Here is a 23,445-nt window from a genome sequence, read left to right as displayed (position 1 = left end):
GGTGCGTTGGCAGTTGTGTAGTGTGACGCATTGGTGGCCTGGCACGGTAAGGTGCGCTGGCAGTTGTGTAGTGCGACACAGTGGTGGCCTGACACAGTGAGGTGCGCTTGCAGCTGTGTGATGAATTGGTGGCTGGGCACAGTGAGGTGCACTGGCAATTGTGTGTGTGACGCAGTGGTGGCCTTTCATGGTGAGGTGCATTGGCAGTTGTGTAGTGTGACGCAGTGGTGGGCTGGCATCGTGAGGTGCGCTGGCACCACTGTGTGCTGTGACGCAGTGGTGGCCTGGTACGGTGAGATGTGCTGGCAGCTGCGTGATGCAGTGGTGGCCGGGTACAGTGAGGTGCACTGGCAGCTGTGTGGTGTGATGCAGTGGTGGGCTGGATCTGTGAAGTGCACTGGCAGATGTGTGATATGTGACGCAGTGGTGGCCTGGCACTGTGAGGTGCGTTGGCAGCTGTGTGATGCATTGGTGGCTGGGCACAGTGAGGTGCTACTGGCAATTGTGTGTGTGACGCAGTGGTGGCCTGGTACGGTGAGGTGCGCTTGCAGCTGTGTGGTTTGACGCAGTGGTGGGCTGGCATGGTGAGGCGCGCTGGCAGCTGTGTGGTGTGACGCAGTGGTGGCCGGGTACAGTGAGGTGCACTGGCAGCTGTGTGGTGTGATGCAGTGGTGGCCTGGCACTGTGAGTTGCACTGGCAATTGTGTGGTGTGAGGCAGTGGTTGCCTGGCACGTTAAGGTGCGCTGGCAGCTGTGTGACGCAGTGGTGGCCTGGTACGGTGAGGTGCGCTGGCAGCTGTGTGATGCGTTGGTTGCCTGGCACAGTGTGGTGTGCTGACAGCTGTGTGGTATGACGCAGTGGTGGCTTTGCATGGTGAGGTGCGCTGGCAGGTGTGTGACGCAGTGGTGGCCTGGCACAGTGTGGTGTGCTGGCAACTGTGTGGTATGACGCTGTGGTGGCTTTGCACGGTGAGGTGCGTTGGCAGTTGTGTAGTGTGACGCAGTGGTGGGCTGGCATGGTGAGCTGCGCTGGGAACTGTATGACACAATGGTGGCCGGGCACGGTGAGCTGCACTGCCAGCTGTGTGGTGTGACGCAGTGGTGGCCGGGCACGGTGAGGTGCGTTGGCAGTTGTGTAGTGTGACGCAGTGGTGGGCTGGCATGGTGAGGTGCACTGGGAACTGTATAACGCAGTGGTGGTATGGTACGGTGATGTGTGCTGGCAGCTGTGGGACGCAGTGGTGGCCTGGCACGGTGAGGTGCTCTGGCGGCTGTGTGGTGTGACGCAGTGGTGGTCTGGTACGGTGAGGTGCGATGGTGGGTGTGTGATGCAGTTGTGGCCGGGTACGGTGAGGTGCACTGGCAGCTGTGTGATATGTTATGCAGTGGTGGCCTGGCACTGTGAGGTGCGCTGGCAGCTGTGTGGTGTGACGTAGTGCTGGCAAGGTAAGGGGCGCTGGCACTTGTGAGACGCAGTGGTGGCCTGGTATGGTGAGATGCACTGGCAGATTTGTGATATGTGATGCAGTGGTGGCCTGGCACTGTGAGTTGCACTGGCAATTGTGTGGTGTGAGGCAGTGGTGGCCTGGCACGTTGAGGTGCGCTGGCAGCTGTGTGACGCGGTGGTGGCTGGGCACAGTGAGGTGCACTGGAAATTGTGTGTGTGACGTAGTGGTGGCCTGGCACGGTGAGGTGCGTTGGCAGTTGTGTAGTGTGACGCATTGGTGGCCTGGCACGGTAAGGTGCGCTGGCAGTTGTGTAGTGTATCTCAGTGGTGGCCTGGTACGGTGAGGTGCACTGGCAGTTGTGTAGTGCGACACAGTGGTGGCCTGACACAGTGAGGTGCGCTTGCAGCTGTGTGATGAATTAGTGGCTAGGCACAGTGAGGTGCACTGGCAATTGTGTGTGTGACGCAGTGGTGGCCTTTCATGGTGAGGTGCATTGGCAGTTGTGTAGTGTGACGCAGTGGTGGGCTGGCGTGGTGAGGTGCGCTGGCAGTTGTGAAGTGTAACGCAGTGGTGGCCTGGCACAGTGAGGTGCGCTGGCAGTTGTGTAGTGTAACTCAGTGGTGGCCTGGTACGGTGAGGTGCACTGGCAGTTGTGTAGTGCGACACAGTGGTGGCCTGACACAGTGAGGTGCGCTTGCAGCTGTGTGATGAATTAGTGGCTAGGCACAGTGAGGTGCACTGGCAATTGTGTGTGTGACGCAGTGGTGGCCTTTCATGGTGAGGTGCATTGGCAGTTGTGTAGTGTGACGCAGTGGTGGCCTGATACGGTGAGGTGCGCTTGCAGCTGTGTGTTTTGACGCAGTGGTGGCCTGGTATGGTGAGGTGCACTCGTAGATAATAATAATAATAATAATAATTGCTTACACTTATATAGCGCTTTTCTGGACACTCCACTCAAAGCGCTTTACAGGTAATGGGGACTCCCCTCCACCACCACCAATGTGCAGCATCCACCTGGATGATGCGACGGCAGCCATAGTGCGCCAGAACGCTCACCACACATCAGCTATCAGTGGGGAGGAGAGCAGAGTAATGAGTAATGTAGCCAATTCATAGAGGGGGATTATTAGGAGGCCATGATTAGTAAGGGCCAATTGGAAATTTGGCCAGGACACCGGGGTTACACCCCTACTCTTTTCGAGAAGAGCCCTGGGATTTATAATGACCACAGAGAGTCAGGACCTCGGTTTTACGTCTCATCCGAAGGACGGCGCCTGTTTACAGTATAGTGTCCCCGTCATTAGGACCCACATGGACCGCAGGGTGAGCACCCCCCGCTGGTCCCACTAACACCTCTTCCAGCAGCAACCTTAGTTTTTCCCAGGAGGTCTCCCATCCAGGTACTGACCAGGCTCACACCTGCTTAGCTTCAGTGGGTTGCCAGTTGTGAGTTGCAGGGTGATATGGCTGCTGGTGTGATATGTGATGTGTGATGTGATATGTGATGGCATAGATGTGTGATATGTGATGCAGTGGTGGCCTGGCACTTTGTGGTCCACTGGCAGTTGTGTGATGGATTGGTGGCTTGGCACAGTGAGGTGCACTGGCAATTGTGTGGTGTGACGCAGTGGTGGCCTGGCATGGTGAGATGCGCTGGCAGCTGTGTGATTCAGTGGTAGAATGATCACAGTGAGGTGCACTGGCAACTGTGTGGTGTGACATAGTGCTGGCCTGGCACGTTGAGGTACGCTGGCAGCTGTGTGACTCAGTGGTGGCCCGGCACGGTGAGGTGTGCTGGCAGCTGTGTGGTGTGACGCAGCTGTGGCCGGGCACGGTGAGGAGCGCTGGCAGCTGTGTGACGCAGTGGTGGCCTGGCACGGTGAGGTGCAATGGCAGCTGTGTGACGCAGTGGTGGCCTAGCACGGTGAGGTGCGCTGGGAACTGTGTGGTGTGACGCAGTGGTGGCCGGTCACGGCGAGGTGCGCTGGGAGTTGTGTGACGCAGTGGTGGCCTGGCACGGTGAGGTGTGCTGGTATCTGTGTGACGCACTGGTGGCCTGGCACAGTGAGGTGCGCTGGCAGGTGTGTGATGCAGTGTTGGTCTAGCACAGTGAGGTGCGCTGGTAGCTGTGTGACGCAGCTGTGGCTGGGCACGGTGAGGTGCGCTGGCAGCTGTGTGATGTAGTGGTGGCCTGGTACGGTGAGGTGTGCTGGTATCTATGTGATGCAGTGGTGGCCTGGCATGGTGAGGTGCGCTGGGAGTTGTGTGACGCAGTGGTGGCCTGTCACAGTGAGGTTGGATGGCAGGTGTGTGGTATATCGCAGTGGTGGCCTGGCACAGTGAGGTGCGCTGGCAGCTGTGTGACGCAGTGGTTGCCTGGCACGGTGAGGTGCATTGGTAGCTGTGTGGTGTGACGCAGTGTTGTCCTTGCACGGTAAGGTGCGCTGGCAGCTGTATGATGCAGTGGTGGTCTGGCAAGGTGAAGTACGCTAGCAGCTGTGTGGTGTGATGCAGTGGTGGTCTGGCACGGTGAGGTGCGCTGGCAGCTGTTTGACGCAGTGGTGGCCTAGCATGGTGAGGTGCGCTGGCAGGTGTGTGACGCTGCTGTGGCCGGGCACTGTGAGGTGCGCTTTCAGCTGTGCGACGCAGTGGTGGCCCAGCACGGTGAGGTGCGCTGGCAGCTGTGTGACGCAGTGGTGGCCTGGCACAGTGAGGTGAGCTGGCAGGTGTGTGGTATGACGCAGTGGTGGCCTGGCACTTTGAGGTGCGCTGGGAGTTGTGTGACGCAGTGGTGGCCTGACACGGTTAGGTGCGCTGGCAGCTGTGTGACGCAGTGGTGGCCTGGCACAGTGAGGTGAGCTGGCAGGTGTGTGGTATGATGCAGTGGTGGCCTGACACGGTGAGGTGCGCTGGGAGCTGTGTGACGCAGTGGTGGCCCAGCACGGTGAGGTGCGCTGGCAGCTGTGTGGTGTGACGCAGTGGTGGCCCGGCACGGTGAGGTGCGCTGGCAGCTGTGTGGTGTGACGCAGCTGTGGCCGGGCATGGTGAGGAGCGCTGGCAGCTGTGTGACGCAGTGGTGGCCTAGCACGGTGAGGTGCGCTGGGAACTGTGTGGTGTGACGCAGTGGTGGCCTGGCACTTTGAGGTGCGCTGGGAGTTGTGTGACGCAGTGGTGGCCTGGCACGGTGAGGTGTGCTGGCATCTGTGTGACGCACTAGTGGCCTGGCACAGTGAGGTGCGCTGGCAGGTGTGTGGTATGACGTAGTGTTGGCCTGGCAGAGTGAGATGCGCTGGGAGTTGTGTGACGCAGTGGTGGCCTGGAACGGTGAGGTGCGCTGCCAGCTGTGTGGTGTGACGCAGTGGTGTTCATCAGGCACAAGTTCATCAGTGAAAAGACCACTGGCATTTTTCCTTCCCCCTACATTCTCAGAACAGAATCGAATTTAATATTAGCATAATTTATTACAGTGCTAAGTTTAATATTATTTATTACTAATAGTTTATGCTAAAACCTAACTTTCTTAACGCGAGAAGTACTTATGTAAGTACCAACTGTACTGTACTTAAGTACTACCATAAGAAGTACTGCTGTATGCAACAAAAAAGGAGGAGTGGTGAAACAGCCCTACACATACAGTGTCAGTATGAACAGAGATTGTATCAGTATCAGTTCTTGCTTTGTGCTGGGTTTAGCAGTTTTCCAAACATTGTCTTTCAGCGAATGCCATACCATCTCTATTGGATTTAAATCTGGAGATTCGGCTGGAGTTTTCATCCAGTTCACTCGTTCTTCTATAAGCCTCACCCTTGCTGCTTTGTGTTTCGGATCGTTGTCTTGAAAGAGACGGTGCATTGATCCAATGTGCTCCCTGATATATGGGGCGGCATGCTGTGTGACCATGACTTCCTCGAAGAATTCACGATCTATAATCCCTTCGAAATAAAATTATTTTTCAAGCAATATAATGCAAGATGCTTTCTAACATTGGGCAATGTGTTTTTTCTCGAAATTTTGTTTCGAGAGACTAGATAAGTTATTCAAGTGTTTATGATATGTCACTGTTGTGAATGTCTGTGGAGTGTATCTCATTAGCCTGTCCTGACTGGTGGAGCTCATCCAGCTGTGTCTGGATATCTTGGTTAAATATTCAGCTAGTGTGTACTGTGTTTAGGGTTCTGTAGCATTCCACAGGGCTGGGCAGCTTGTTCTCCCCTCCCACCCCTCTCTGTGAACAGTAGAGCCTCCTGTCATGGCTGGTAGAGCTCATCCAGCTGTGTCTGGCTAATATTAAAGCCAGTACTTTAAAATTGTTTTATGTATGTTTATCAATAGTGGGTAGTGGCCTAATTCAGTCCTGCACCCGTTGTTAGGTGTTTTTTAGGTGTTGTTAGGGCTTCTACCAAATATTAACAAGTGCTCTTCCTGAAACTTACCTTAGCTGATTCTTAGGCTAAACCAGACAGACTTCTCAAATTCTCAAATATTATCAAATCTTGTTGGTGCAGAGGTGGTGGAGCCCTATACCAACAGACTCACAGCTGAAATTGCTGTGAAAAGGGCTTCTACCAAATATTAACATGTGGGTGAAAATGTATACAATTGTAATATTTCCTTTTTTCCCATTGAAAGTATAACATATGTGGTGTGAGAAAGAGGTCCTCATTTAATTGCATGAAACTCTGGCACTGGCGCAACAAACTGAACAAAGTTCAAGGGGGTATACGCTTTCTGTAGACACTTTATTTCCTCTTTTTCCATACTCTAAGAAATGATTTGGGAAACCTGTGGGACACTGGAGGTCATTATACATGAGCCTCTTTCTGCACCTTTTAAGCCATTGAAACCTAGTTGCCTTGTTACAAGGTCTAATATTACAGTAGGTGTGGTTTCCGTCTCCTAATTTCTGAGAATGATCAAATTGGGGAATAAATTGTAAGGAATACCACTCTTGCACTTCTAAGAAAAGACTATCTCAAATGAAACTCGCTATAGAAAGACATCTTGTTGAAAAATTCTTTATTTTTTGTAATTTCTAAAGAAAAAACATTCATCAAGTCCTTTACAAATGTTTTGTTTGTGACTTTCTCTGTTGTTCCCTTTCACACTCAACTGAACTATGTGTTATGTCTTGTAAACGTAATCAAACATTTCACTTAGGTGTGTGGGTTAACACAAACCCATATTGTATGAAACATTCAGTTTTTCATTCAAGTTTTTTCTAACAATTGCATCCATGCTAGGACTACAGTAAACAACACGTTTTACTAAAGTAAATGAAATTGTTCATTAAACAAGACACATTGTTTTAAATGTATGCAATACGATGACACTAAAAACAACACTGAAACTTTTCATTGAAATACTGTACGAGATTGTGCATATTCAATGGATTTCTCCTGGTGCTTTCTTTCATCAGTCTTTTCATATTCTTGTTCTCTACTCAGGTGTCTCCTGTTCCTTTGGTGATGTCTACTGTACACACATGGTATCATACACTTGAGCAAAGTGTGATACCACCGTTTGTTCTTCTCCTAAATTAAAGATGAACATTGACAAAAGTCAGAAGCACTCTTTTCTTTGACAGACGAACAAAACAATGCAAGAATAACCATACTCTCTGTTCCTTACTCATTTCTACCTACCTGTTTGACCACTTTGTCTGCTTCAGTCAGGACAGGGTGCTGGGGCTGACTCTGAGCAATCTGAGAAGAGCTCGCTGTGATCTTCTCCCCTACAGTGGCTACTGTACTCTGTTTGAAATCCAGGTTTCGCCTCCGGTAAGTTCCTCGGTCCTTTTTGGGACTTGAAAGGGTAGAATCATTTTGTGACTACATTTCATTGTCATGCACTGATATGTTCTGGTTTGTGTTCGATTACTGCAGGCGTTCAAGTGCTTTCTTTTTGTTCTAGATTGGCAGTGTTTGAGATGGTAGGAACTTGTCGTTTTCTCAACTTATTTTCTCTATGAGACTCTGAATGCTCTGTAAACATACTATTTTAGCAATTCTTAGAAATCTGAAAGCAGTGTTACCTGTATCATTTTTTGTCTTGGTAATAGTATTGCAGCTCCAACATCAGCACTTAAATAATGGTTTGTGATGTTACTTGTCCTTGGAGTATACTCCTGAGAAGTCAAGAGAAATCTTACGTAAGCATTAATTATGTTTCACTTTTGAAAGCAAAGTACGTGTCAAGTACTTTGAAGGCATTTGTTGATACTTTTAAGCACTTTCGTTGATTATTATTATCCTTCAATTAGTTATTACAAGTCCAACATTCTCTACATGATCTCACTCCATATTCAGAATGTGGGAATACAGTTGTTTTAAGGAAATACCACTGAATAGATAGTAGCTGCACTCTACAAAGATGAATTTGCTAATTAATCAGTCAGGGACACAGCTTATACTTCAGTAGTCTTAGATCATTTAATGATGATTATTGTAGTTTATAACTAGAAAAATCCCCATATCCTGTTCATTGCCCCTTTTTCAGTCATGTGAATTGAATTATGCCTGAAGTGGTTAATTCTCACCTTGACATCTCATAGAACAACTGAATCTCTACCAAGGGTGAATGTGTCCTTCCTCTTAATGTCTAAGTCGTCTTGTCTTGTCGTCTGTGAAGGCAACAGCCCTCTTCCCTGGGATAGAACTAGATGATATTTAGACACGTTATTTGACTTCTCCATCGCTCACATTGATGTGGATATGATTGTAATGCTCCGTTTTGTGGGCTTCCCAAGAAAACAATAAATCCCTTACTACTTGTTCGAAATGCAGTAGCTCAGATCCTAACAAAGTTATTTCTCCAATGTTCAGGAGGATATCGCCATAATAAAGGCATGCTTGTCATATGCTAAAAGAATAGCTTATAACAGGAAAGGCAAAGTCTGTTTTTTTTAAAAAGCTCCTTTAAAGCCTGTGCCCCAGAAGGTCCATTTATGTTGAGCTGTGAAAGTGCTTTACAGTAAAAACCTTGTGTAAATGGTTAAAAGCAATGATCCAGGGACCAAAGGTGATTCAGGAGCCTAGAACCAATATTTGTGTGCTCGGTGCAGTCGGATGTTGAAATTTGTCCCCGTTTTTGAAAACGTCCCACTGTATGCTGTTCCTTTTATTTACAATAAGAATCTAGGAACCTCTAGAAGAAATCAACTGCAAAGTGACATGACTGAGAGCCTCTTGAGTCCTGCAGATACAGGGTACCTCATAATTTAAATGAAATCAAATGTGTACTGTACGTGTAAAACTGAAGCTGACCTAACAACCATCCCCTTTTCTGCAGAGCGTGTTTAATTGTACTGTTTCAGCACATCAGTTTTTTTTTTTATTTTTTAAATAAAGCCTTAAGACAATTAGGAGGTACTGGTATTCACAAGGTAGAAGGTGGTGTTTTCAGAGGCCTAAAGGGAAACTGTTATACCTAATGATTAAATACTTGATGAGACATTTTTTTACTGCATTGTTTATGTATGATCTGTGTATCTCAGCTGAAAAGCTGAGATAAAATAAGATGTTTGCATCTAAATAACTGGACATCAAATAGCAGACCTTATGAGCAATACTGTGTGTATTTATATAAAATATTTATAGCTCCTCTGGAAAGTTGTTGGGGGAAAAAAACCTTACTCGCACCAAACAAATTAATACAGATGCAGCCATTCAAAATGCGCGGGCGATACCGCATTATTTTCCAGTACGCTGTACGCAATCTACCGCAAGCTACCGGTAAATACCGCGAGTTACCGTAAATTCTCCTATAATACGACAAGCAAAATAATAGTATCCGGAATTTCCGCAAGGTGGAGCTAATAAAGCTCAACCTCTCATGTTTGAGCTGTCGCCATCAAAGCCTTTAACGAAGATATTACTAATAGTATTAATAATGAATGACCTTGGACAAGCTGTAAGTGTAAACTCAAAGTATTGCCCTGGTCCACATTCTTTTTTTCATTGACCGTCTTTGTAAAAGACGCATTTTTTTCCAGTCATGCAAACTACAGTAATTTTTGAAAATCGATTCAACATGCCTTTCACATGCTCATAAAAGAGATTGATTTAGGAACATAAACATATTACCGTATGCAAACTGTACTGTATACAGTATGTATATGTATATTTAATGTCTTAACTGTGCCCGTTTAAGTATTGAATTTTTATATGGAATTTTACAACTGAAGGGAAATCTTAGTGCCTGAGCATAAAAAGAATAGGAGCATACTGCAACGCGTGTGAAGGCCATAAACGATATTAATTTTGGAACATAAACATACAGTATATGGCTGGTCTCGGTACTTTAAAGAAAACATACACGAAACATGGTTTCATTATGACCAGAATCGGTCTTGAGATATTTTTAACTTGATTTATAGTTTTTGAGAAGTATGTCTTAACACCGATACTACAGTACGTAAATACTGCTCACGTATATGTATATGTTTATAGGTTTATATTATGCATTTCATACGGTCAAATTAGTGATAGTGAAAACTTAAGATTTTTAAGGAAATGGTCATTTTTCAATCGAGTCTATGTTTCCCAGAATTTGAGACAGAGAGGTCAATCTCTGCAATCCGAGCTGAGGGCATTTCTTGGAATGGAAAGGTAAGAGCAACGTGTTCTTTGATATTCTCTTAAGACTCTTCGCCAGATTTTACGATGAAAAATGTAAATAATAATAACAAACATTATTTTATATAGTGCCTTGAAAGGTGGCTTCTTTACAGAATGACAGAACCAACTACAATAAATAATACACAAGATATGCATGATGACAATACACAGTTAGAGGAGACAGTAGATGGTCATTGTCAGTGTATTCTGAAGGTAGTTTTCCAATTTTTTGGAACAGGGTAAAAGAGGCCACCTCTACTAGAATCTTTGTCCTAACCAAAAATGTAACAAAGTATAATAATAATATTAAAAAGAATAATAATAAACTTTATTTATAGAGCACCTTTCATACAAATAGTGCTTTGGTGCTTTAAAAAGCAAGCGTAAAAATTAAATATTAAAATTGAGAGATATACTTTCAGTTGTAAAGGAAAATACAGCAATACAGTAAAGCAACATACATGTCAATTAAATAAATACAAATTAGGAAAGTCGTAATAAAATAAGAACAATTAAAGAGAACTAAAAAAAGAAACAGAAATAGAAAGAACAAAGAACCAATTTAACTAAAAGCAACATTTTCAAATGTTTTTTAAAACAATGTACCGAGCTTGACTGCCTAATAAAAAGTGGAAGTGAGTTTCATAATTTAGAAGCATAAAAACAAAAAGCAGCCTCTCCACTCTTTCTGCATTTCACATGTGGTATTTGCAGTAGGCCAGTATGTGCAGATCTCAGGTCACGTATAGGAACATATGAAGACAGACACTCAGTAAGGTACAGACGTGCTAGGTCGCTTAAAGCTTTAAAAAACAAGTAAAAGAACTTTCAAATTTATCCTAGATAATACAGGTGACCGGTGAAGTTTTTTCAAAACAGGAATGATATTCTCTTTCTTGTATTTGTTAGGATCTGTGCTACTGCATTTCGAACAAGTAGTAAGGGATTTATTGTTTTCTTGGGAAGCCCACAAAACCGAGCATTATAATCATATCCACATCAATGTGAGCAATGGAGAAGTCAAATTAACGTGTCTAAATATCATCTAGTTCTATCCCAGGGAAGAGGGCTCTTGCCTACACAGACGACAAGACACAAAACGCTCAACTGTGCAAAACACGCATAAGGACATCAGTCAGGAGGAACAAGGTAAAGTGTTTTTACTTCTTCACCATGGTCATGTAGTTTCACTCCAAGCACTGTCATATGAAATAACTGTGGAAACGACTTCCCCAACATTTTGGGTTGTTGCATTTTGCTTCAATGAATTTTAACCTTTTCTTTTAGACATTAAGAGGAAGGACACATTCACCCTTGGTAGAGATTCAGTTGTTCTATGAGATGTCAAGGTGAGAATTAACCACTTCAGGGATAAGTCAATCCACATGACTGAAAAAGGGGCAATGAACAGGATATGGGGATTTTGCTAATTATAAAGTACAATAATCATCATTACATGATCTAAGACTACTGAAGTATAAGCCGTGTCCCTGACTGATTAATTAGCAAATTCATCTTTGTAGAGTGCAGCTACTATCTATTCAGTGGCATTTCCTTAAAACAACTGTATTCCCACATTCTGAATATGGAGTGAGATCATGTAAGAATGTTGGACTTGTAATAACTAATTGAAGGATAATAATAATCAACGAAAGTGCTTAAAAGTATCAACAAATGCCTTCAAAGTACTTGACACGTACTTTGCTTTCAAAAGTGAAACATAATTAATGCTTACGTAAGATTTCTCTTGACTTCTCAGGAGTATACTAACTCCAAGGACAAGTAACATCACAAACCATTATTTAAGTGCTGATGTTGGAGCTGCAATACTACTACCAAGACAAAAAATGATACAGGTAACACTGCTTTCAGATTTCTAAGAATTGCTAAAATAGTATGTTTACAGAGCATTCAGAGTCTCATAGAGAAAATAAGTTGAGAATATGACAAGTTCCTACCATCTCAAACACTGCCAATCTAGAACAAAAAGAAAGTACTTGAACGCCTGCAGTAATCGAACACAAACCAGAACATATCAGTGCATGACAATGAAATGTAGTCACAAAATGATTCTACCCTTTCAAGTCCCAAAAAGGACCGAGGAACTTACCGGAGGCGATACCTGGATTTCAAACAGAGTACAATGTAGCCACTGTAGGGGAGAAGATCACAGAGAGCTCTTCTCAGATTGCTCAGAGTCAGCCCCAGCACCCTGTCCTGACTGAAGCAGACAAAGTGGTCAAACAGGTAGGTAGAAATGAGTAAGGAACAGAGAGTATGGTTATTCTTGCATTGTTTGTTCGTCTGTCAAAGAAAAGAGTGCTTCTGACTTTTGTCAATGTTCATCTTTATTTTAGGAGAAGAACAAACGGTGGTATCACACTTTGCTCAAGTGTATGATGCCATGTGTGTACAGCAGACATCACCAAAGGAACAGGAGACACCTGAGTAGAGAACAAGAATATGAAAAGACTGATGAAAAAAAGCACCAGGAGAAATCCATTGAATATGCACAATCTCGTACAGTATTTCAATAAAAAGTTTCAGTGTTGTTTTTAGTGTCGTCGTATTGCATACATTTAAAACAATGTGTCTTGTTTAATGAACAATTTCATTTACTTTCGTAAAAAGTGTTGTTTACTGTAGTCCTAGCATGGATGCAATTGTTAGAAAAAACGGGAATGAAAAACTGAATGTTTCATACAATATGGGTTTGTGTTAACCCACACACCTAAGTGAAATGTTTGATTACGTTTACAAGACATAACACATAGTTCAGTTGAGTGTGAAAGGGAACAACAGAGAAAGTCACAAACAAAACATTTGTGAAGGACTTGATGAATGTTTTTTCTTTAGAAATTACAAAAAATAAAGAATTTTTCAACAAGATGTCTTTCTATAGCGAGTTTCATTTGAGATAGTCTTTTCTTAGAAGTGCAAGAGTGGTATTCCCTACAACTTATTCCCCAATTTGATCATTCTCAGAAATTAGGAGACGGAAACCACACCTACTGTAATATTAGACCTTGTAACAAGGCAACTAGGTTTCAATGGCTTAAAAGGTGCAGAAAGAGGCTCATGTATAATGACCTCCAGTGTCCCACAGGTTTCCCAAATCATTTCTTAGAGTATGGAAAAAGAGGAAATAAAGTGTTTACAGAAAGCGTATACCCCCTTGAACTTTGATCAGTTTGTTGCGCCAGTGCCAGAGTTTCATGCAATTAAATGAGGACCTCTTTCTCACACCACATATGTTATACTTTCAATGGGAAATAAGGAAATATTACAATTGTATACATTTTCACCCACATGTTAATATTTTGTAGAAGCCCCTTTCACAGCAATTTCAGCTGTGAGTCTGTTGGTAATGGGCTCCACCACCTCTGCACCAACAAGATTTGATAATATTTGAGAATTTCAGAAGTCTGTCTGGTTTAGCTGAAGAATCAGCTAAGGTAAGTTTCAGGAAGAGCATCTGATTTCTTTCAATAAAGCAGAACAGAGAAAAAACACACAATACAAAATCATGAGAATTTGTATCCATATGACACTTTGACTCGAATACTTTTATCAGACCTACACAGAGTATATACTATACACACTTTTTCAGCCCAGGTTTATACATTTGATACATTTGGAACTGCCACTTGTAGGTGTTTTTGTGTTTTAGCTCAACACTGTGAAACCTGTAGTTACAAACATGGAGGATGAAGACATGAAGACATATATTGTACCTCTGACCGGCCTACCTTCAAAGAGGTGAAAGATGAAACTTTTCCTTTATCGTCAACTCAGTGAATGTCTTTAAACTTTCGAAAACTGTAGCAAAGAATAAGTAAAAAAAAATATTTTCATTGGACCCACAGAAAAGTCAAAGTTGTCCATAGAAATGCCCGTCTAAATCAGAAATCTACAGCACAAAGGCAGTGGCCTTCCGGGACATAAAAATGAAATCAGACTTAACTCAGAAGAATTGCCCTTGGTCACGGACATCTTGCTATCAGTCACTACAAAGATGTTTTCTCTCGTGCCATGGCTTGCCTGACTTGCTTCTTCAGCTGGATGGCTTCTGGTCGCTGGTCAGGATCGACAGCCAGCATGCTCTGGAGCAGTGTCCTTAGCTCCATGCTTATGGCTCTATTTACTTTCAGGGGGATGTGGAACTGCAGCCAGGGGTTCTCACGCAGGGCCTCTCCAACAGGCCCTGACAGACATATGCTCCTGTATCGGAAACACACTTTAGTTCAATTCTAAAATATTTCTCATAGGACTGAAGGAACCTTTGCCTGTTAAGAGTTAACAATTAGGTCCTCAAGAACTGTTTTACGGTTTTCCACACTCCTGGCTGGCCAAGGTCTCTTTAAGGTCTCTTAAGTGGAGGTGTAACTCATGTATCCTACATGTGATTTAGCAACATGAAAGGGAATAGCTTCTTATCGGATTATGGTCTTGGTTAACTGCCTAAGGCTGACCTAAGTGCCTAACTTTCTGACTTTCTTTATACCTTATATGTTAAGAAGCTTCTTCTGACCAATCAGAAATGTATGCTTTATGTATGAACATTTTGCTCATCTAAGTGAGTGAGAGACAAGGTTAACAGAAATTAGCCACGGCAGTAAATGACAGCATATTTTTTCGTTCTTAAATGGTCTCTACCTGGCACACCTGCAGTGCAAACTGACACACACTGTTTAGAGAAACAGCTACTCTATTACTAATATTAATGAAACATTTCTTATTCTATGGAACAAAAACAAACAGTAAAACTAAAACACAGATCTCTTAGCTTCCTATTTCATGAACCAGATGACTGAATGACCAAGCCTAACTAATAGCCAGAACCCCAGTTAACCCTCCGTAACACAAAGTTTAACCACACGACAGGAACTCTTTCAAACTGAGTGAAAATCATAAATGGATCCATAACTTTACATCAATTTACTATGTTGTGCCAATACCTGCATTTACATTTAAAACGAATGATGTCATAGAACCAGCATCACACCAGTTCCAGGTGTCTCCAAGGAGACAACAGAACTTCAGTTGTGTTTGCTAAAATACACACTTTGAAACATACTGTAACACTTAGTTAAGATGTCTGGTTTAGTTGAAGAATCGGCTAAGGTAAGTTTCAGGGTTTAATGGTGGGATGGCACCTGTGCTTTTTTCCCCCAACCGCTAGAATATGATTCGCACCAAACCCAAAAGAAATACTGCACAGTTCAGGAACTTCATCAACCTAGCAACTGTAAAATAAGCTTACAAACAACTGAATTGAAATGCCAAAAAGTTCAGAGAAAGGCACAAACTATGTTTACTTGGGGTTTCCAAAATTAAAGCTAACTAAAACTGTAATGATAAACAATCATGCTGCCAATGGACAGAGAAATATCATGTTTTTTGAATAATGTATTATTTGTTATATAGGAACCCAGTATAAGGGAATCCCTTGCGATCCTGTCTGCAGAGATAAAGGTAAGTATTTTTTTCTCTTTAGCTCTGTCACTCCAAGAAATATAATGAATATAAATATATTTGCCAATCTTTTCATAGTAATCCAAACAACTCTGCGTGTATCTGACATTTGTAATATTTATCTACCGCAGTATAACTCTTCTGGCAAGGCGATTGCTATTGTACCTTGAAAGAAAACTGATTGGAAATGTCATGTACTCTATGGTTTCTATTGATGTCAAGTGGCAAATGTTGACTGGTGATGTTATGTGAATCTTAGGAAATGGTCATTTTTCAATCGAGTCTATGTTTCTCAGAATTTGAGACAGAGAGGTCAATCTCTGCAATCCGAGCTGAGGGCATTTCTTGGAATGGAAAGGTAAGAGCAACGTGTTCTTTGATATTCTCTTAAGACTCTTCGCCAGATTTTACGATGAAAAATGTAAATAATAATAACAAACATTATTTTATATAGTGCCTTGAAAGGTGGCTTCTTTACAGAATGACAGAACCAGCTACAATAAATAATACACAAGATATGCATGATGACAATACACAGTTAGAGGAGACAGTAGATGGTCATTGTCAGTGTATTCTGAAGGTAGTTTTCCAATTTTTTGGAACAGGGTAAAAGAGGCCACCTCTACTAGAATCTTTGTCCTAACCAAAAATGTAACAAAGTATAATAATAATATTAAAAAGAATAATAATAAACTTTATTTATAGAGCACCTTTCATACAAATAGTGCTTTGGTGCTTTAAAAAGCAAGCGTAAAAATAAAATATTAAAATTGAGAGATATACTTTCAGTTGTAAAGGAAAATACAGCAATAAAAAGTGGAAGTGAGTTTCATAATTTAGAAGCATAAAAACAAAAAGCAGCCTCTCCACTCTTTCTGCATTTCACATGTGGTATTTGCAGTAGGCCAGTATGTGCAGATCTCAGGTCACGTATAGGAACATATGAAGACAGACATTCAGTAAGGTACAGACGTGCTAGGTCGCTTAAAGCTTTAAAAACAAGTAAAAGAACTTTCAAATTTATCCTAGATAATACAGGTGACCGGTGAAGTTTTTTCAAAACAGGAATGATATTCTCTTTCTTGTATTTGTTAGGATCTGTGCTACTGCATTTCGAACAAGTAGTAAGGGATTTATTGTTTTCTTGGGAAGCCCACAAAACCGAGCATTATAATCATATCCACATCAATGTGAGCAATGGAGAAGTCAAATTAACGTGTCTAAATATCATCTAGTTCTATCCCAGGGAAGAGGGCTGTTGCCTACACAGACGACAAGACACAAAACGCTCAACTGTGCAAAACACGCATAAGGACATCAGTCAGGAGGAACAAGGTAAAGTGTTTTTACTTCTTCACCATGGTCATGTAGTTTCACTCCAAGCACTGTCATATGAAATAACTGTGGAAACGACATCCCCAACATTTTGGGTTGTTGCATTTTGCTTCAATGAATTTTAACCTTTTCTTTTAGACATTAAGAGGAAGGACACATTCACCCTTGGTAGAGATTCAGTTGTTCTATGAGATGTCAAGGTGAGAATTAACCACTTCAGGCATAAGTCAATCCACATGACTGAAAAAGGGGCAATGAACAGGATATGGGGATTTTGCTAGTTATAAAGTACAATAATCATCATTACATGATCTAAGACTACTGAAGCATAAGCTGTGTCCCTGACTGATTAATTAGCAAATTCATCTTTGTAGAGTGCAGCTACTATCTATTCAGTGGCATTTCCTTAAAACAACTGTATTCACACATTCTGAATATGGAGTGAGATCATGTAAGAATGTTGGACTTGTAATAACTAATTGAAGGATAATAATAATCAACGAAAGTGCTTAAAAGTATCAACAAATGCCTTCAAAGTACTTGACACGTACTTTGCTTTCAAAAGTGAAACATAATTAATGCTTACGTAAGATTTCTCTTGACTTCTCAGGAGTATACTAACTCCAAGGACAAGTAACATCACAAACCGTTATTTAAGTGCTGATGTTGGAGCTGCAATACTACTACCAAGACAAAAAATGATACAGGTAACACTGCTTTCAGATTTCTAAGAATTGCTAAAATAGTATGTTTACAGAGCATTCAGAGTCTCAGAGAAAATAAGTTGAGAATATGACAAGTTCCTACCATCTTAAACACTGCCAATCTAGAACAAAAAGAAAGTACTTGAACGCCTGCAGTAATCGAACACAAACCAGAACATATCAGTGCATGACAATGAAATGTAGTCACAAAATGATTCTACCCTTTCAAGTCCCAAAAAAGACCGAGGAACTTACCGGAGGCGATACCTGGATTTCAAACAGAGTACAATGTAGCCACTGTAGGGGAGAAGATCACAGAGAGCTCTTCTCAGATTGCTCAGAGTCAGCCCCAGCACCCTGTCCTGACTGAAGCAGACAAAGTGGTCAAACAGGTAGGTAGAAATGAGTAAGGAACAGAGAGTATGGTTATTCTTGCATTGTTTGTTCGTCTGTCAAAGAAAAGAGTGCTTCTGACTTTTGTCAATGTTCATCTTTATTTTAGGAGAAGAACAAACGGTGGTATCACACTTTGCTCAAGTGTATGATGCCATGTGTGTACAGCAGACATCACCAAAGGAACAGGAGACACCTGAGTAGAGAACAAGAATATGAAAAGACTGATGAAAAAAAGCACCAGGAGAAATCCATTGAATATGCACAATCTCGTACAGTATTTCAATAAAAAGTTTCAGTGTTGTTTTTAGTGTCGTCGTATTGCATACATTTAAAACAATTTGTCTTGTTTAATGAACAATTTCATTTACTTTCGTAAAAAGTGTTGTTTACTGTAGTCCTAGCATGGATGCAATTGTTAGAAAAAACAGGAATGAAAAACTGAATGTTTCATACAATCTGGGTTTGTGTTAACCCACACACCTAAGTGAAATGTTTGATTACGTTTACAAGACATAACACATAGTTCAGTTGAGTGTGAAAGGGAACAACAGAGAAAGTCACAAACAAAACATTTGTGAAGGACTTGATGAATGTTTTTTCTTTAGAAATTACAAAAAATAAAGAATTTTTCAACAAGATGTCTTTCTATAGCGAGTTTCATTTGAGATAGTCTTTTCTTAGAAGTGCAAGAGTGGTATTCCCTACAACTTATTCCCCAATTTGATCATTCTCAGAAATTAGGAGATGGAAACCACACCTACTGTAATATTAGACCTTGTAACAAGGCAACTAGGTTTCAATGGCTTAAAAGGTGCAGAAAGAGGCTCATGTATAATGACCTCCAGTGTCCCACAGGTTTCCCAAATCATTTCTTAGAGTATGGAAAAAGAGGAAATAAAGTGTCTACAGAAAGCGTATACCCCCTTGAACTTTGATCAGTTTGTTGCGCCAGTGCCAGAGTTTCATGCAATTAAATGAGGACCTCTTTCTCACACCACATATGTTATACTTTCAATGGGAAAAAAGGAAATATTACAATTGTATACATTTTCACCCACATGTTAATATTTGGTAGAAGCCCTTTTCACAGCAATTTCAGCTGTGAGTCTGTTGGTAATGGGCTCCACCACCTCTGCACCAACAAGATTTGATAATATTTGAGAATTTCAGAAGTCTGTCTGGTTTAGCTGAAGAATCAGCTAAGGTAAGTTTCAGGAAGAGCATCTGATTTCTTTCAATAAAGCAGAACAGAGAAAAAACACACAATACAAAATCATGAGAATTTGTATCCATATGACACTTTGACTCGAATACTTTTATCAGACCTACACAGAGTATATACTGTACACACTTTTTCAGCCCAGGTTTATACATTTGATACATTTGGAACTGCCACTTGTAGGTGTTTTTGTGTCTTAGCTCAACACTGTGAAACCTGTAGTTACAAACATGGAGGATGAAGACATGAAGACATATATTGTACCTCTGACCGGCCTACCTTCAAAGAGGTGAAAGATGAAACTTTTCCTTTATCGTCAACTCAGTGAATGTCTTTAAACTTTCGAAAACTGTAGCAAAGAATAAGTAAAAAAAAATATTTTCATTGGACCCACAGAAAAGTCAAAGTTGTCCATAGAAATGCCCGTCTAAATCAGAAATCTACAGCACAAAGGCAGTGGCCTTTCGGGACATAAAAATGAAATCAGACTTAACTCAGAAGAATTGCCTTTGGTCACGGACATCTTGCTATCAGTAACTACAAAGATGTTTTCTCTCGTGCCATGGCTTGCCTGACTTGCTTCTTCAGCTGGATGGCTTCTGGTCGCTGGTCAGGATCGACAGCCAGCATGCTCTGGAGCAGTGTCCTTAGCTCCATGCTTATGGCTCTATTTACTTTCAGGGGGATGTGGAACTGCAGACAGGGGTTCTCACGCAGGGCCTCTCCAACAGGCCCTGACAGACATATGCTCCTGTATTGGAAACACACTTTAGTTCAATTCTAAAATATTTCTCATAGGACTGAAGGAACCTTTGCCTGTTAAGAGTTAACAATTAGATCCTCAAGAACTGTTTTACGGTTTTCCACACTCCTGGCTGGCCAAGGTCTCTTTAAGGTCTCTTAAGTGGAGGTGTAACTCATGTATCCTACATGTGATTTAGCAACATGAAAGGGAATAGCTTCTTATCGGATTATGGTCTTGGTTAACTGCCTAAGGCTGACCTAAGTGCCTAACTTTCTGACTTTCTTTATACCTTATATGTTAAGAAGCTTCTTCTGACCAATCAGAAATGTATGCTTTATGTATGAACATTTTGCTCATCTAAGTGAGTGAGAGACAAGGTTAACAGAAATTAGCCACGGCAGTAAATGACAGCATATTTTTTCGTTCTTAAATGGTCTCTACCTGGCACACCTGCAGTGCAAACTGACACACACTGTTTAGAGAAACAGCTACTCTATTACTAATATTAATGAAACATTTCTTATTCTATGGAACAAAAACAAACAGTAAAACTAAAACACAGATCTCTTAGCTTCCTATTTCATGAACCAGATGACTGAATGACCAAGCCTAACTAACAGCCAGAACCCCAGCTAACCCTCCGTAACACAAAGTTTAACCACACGACAGGAACTCTTTCAAACTGAGTGAAAATCATAAATGGATCCATAACTTTACATCAATTTACTATGTTGTGCCAATACCTGCATTTACATTTAAAACGAATGATGTCATAGAACCAGCATCACACCAGTTCCAGGTGTCTCCAAGGAGACAACAGAACTTCAGTTGTGTTTGCTAAAATACACACTTTGAAACATACTGTAACACTTAGTTAACATGTCTGGTTTAGTTGAAGAATCGGCTAAGGTAAGTTTCAGGGTTTAATGGTGGGATGGCACCTGTGCTTTTTTCCCCCAACCGCTAGAATATGATTCGCACCAAACCCAAAAGAAATACTGCACAGTTCAGGAACTTCATCAACCTAGCAACTGTAAAATAAGCTTACAAATAACTGAATTGAAATGCCAAAAAGTTCAGAGAAAGGCACAAACTATGTTTACTTGGGGTTTCCAAAATTAAAGCTAACTAAAACTGTAATGATAAACAATCATGCTGCCAATGGACAGAGAAATATCATGTTTTTTGAATAATGTATTATTTGTTATATAGGAACCCAGTATAAGGGAATCCCTTGCGATCCTGTCTGCAGAGATAAAGGTAAGTATTTTTTTCTCTTTAGCTCTGTCACTCCAAGAAATATAATGAACATATATATATTATATATATGTATATATATATTATATATTTGACAATCTTTTCATAGTAATCCAAACAACTCTGCGTGTATCTGACATTTGTAATATTTATCTACCGCAGTATAACTCTTCTGGCAAGGCGATTGCTATTGTACCTTGAAAGAAAACTGATTGGAAATGTCATGTACTCTATGGTTTCTATTGATGTCAAGTGGCAAATGTTGACTGGTGATGTTATGTGAATCTTAGGAAATGGTCATTTTTCAATCGAGTCTATGTTTCTCAGAATTTGAGACAGAGAGGTCAATCTCTGCAATCCGAGCTGAGGGCATTTCTTGGAATGGAAAGGTAAGAGCAACGTGTTCTTTGATATTCTCTTAAGACTCTTCGCCAGATTTTACGATGAAAAATGTAAATAATAATAACAAACATTATTTTATATAGTGCCTTGAAAGGTGGCTTCTTTACAGAATGACAGAACCAACTACAATAAATAATACATAAGATATGCATGATGACAATACACAGTTAGAGGAGACAGTAGATGGTCATTGTCAGTGTATTCTGAAGGTAGTTTTCCAATTTCTTGGAACAGGGTAAAAGAGGCCACCTCTACTAGAATCTTTGTCCTAACCAAAAATGTAACAAAGTATAATAATAATATTAAAAAGAATAATAATAAACTTTATTTATAGAGCACCTTTCATACAAATAGTGCTTTGGTGCTTTAAAAAGCAAGCGTAAAAATAAAATATTAAAATTGAGAGATATACTTTCAGTTGTAAAGGAAAATACAGCAATACAGTAAAGCAACATACGTCAATTAAATAAATACAAATTAGGAAAGTCGTAATAAAATAAGAACAATTAAAGAGAACTAAAAAAAGAAACAGAAATAGAAAGAACAAAGAACCACTTTAACTAAAAGCAACATTTTCAAATGTTTTTTAAAACAATGTACCGAGCTTGACTGCCTAATAAAAAGTGGAAGTGAGTTTCATAATTTAGAAGCATAAAAACAAAAAGCAGCCTCTCCACTCTTTCTGCATTTCACATGTGGTATTTGCAGTAGGCCAGTATGTGCAGATCTCAGGTCACGTATAGGAACATATGAAGACAGACATTCAGTAAGGTACAGACGTGCTAGGTCGCTTAAAGCTTTAAAAACAAGTAAAAGAACTTTCAAATTTATCCTAGATAATACAGGTGACCGGTGAAGTTTTTTCAAAACAGGAATGATATTCTCTTTCTTGTATTTGTTAGGATCTGTGCTACTGCATTTCGAACAAGTAGTAAGGGATTTATTGTTTTCTTGGGAAGCCCACAAAACCGAGCATTATAATCATATCCACATCAATGTGAGCAATGGAGAAGTCAAATTAACGTGTCTAAATATCATCTAGTTCTATCCCAGGGAAGAGGGCTGTTGCCTACACAGACGACAAGACACAAAACGCTCAACTGTGCAAAACACGCATAAGGACATCAGTCAGGAGGAACAAGGTAAAGTGTTTTTACTTCTTCACCATGGTCATGTAGTTTCACTCCAAGCACTGTCATATGAAATAACTGTGGAAACGACATCCCCAACATTTTGGGTTGTTGCATTTTGCTTCAATGAATTTTAACCTTTTCTTTTAGACATTAAGAGGAAGGACACATTCACCCTTGGTAGAGATTCAGTTGTTCTATGAGATGTCAAGGTGAGAATTAACCACTTCAGGCATAAGTCAATCCACATGACTGAAAAAGGGGCAATGAACAGGATATGGGGATTTTGCTAGTTATAAAGTACAATAATCATCATTACATGATCTAAGACTACTGAAGTATAAGCTGTGTCCCTGACTGATTAATTAGCAAATTCATCTTTGTAGAGTGCAGCTACTATCTATTCAGTGGCATTTCCTTAAAACAACTGTATTCCCACATTCTGAATATGGAGTGAGATCATGTAAGAATGTTGGACTTGTAATAACTAATTGAAGGATAATAATAATCAACGAAAGTGCTTAAAAGTATCAACAAATGCCTTCAAAGTACTTGACACGTACTTTGCTTTCAAAAGTGAAACATAATTAATGCTTACGTAAGATTTCTCTTGACTTCTCAGGAGTATACTAACTCCAAGGACAAGTAACATCACAAACCATTATTTAAGTGCTGATGTTGGAGCTGCAATACTACTACCAAGACAAAAAATGATACAG

Source organism: Lepisosteus oculatus, unplaced genomic scaffold (genome assembly GCF_040954835.1).
Source record: "Lepisosteus oculatus isolate fLepOcu1 unplaced genomic scaffold, fLepOcu1.hap2 HAP2_SCAFFOLD_39, whole genome shotgun sequence".
In the NCBI taxonomy this organism is placed as follows: domain Eukaryota; kingdom Metazoa; phylum Chordata; class Actinopteri; order Semionotiformes; family Lepisosteidae; genus Lepisosteus; species Lepisosteus oculatus.
Note: the sequence above shows the minus strand (reverse complement) of the source record.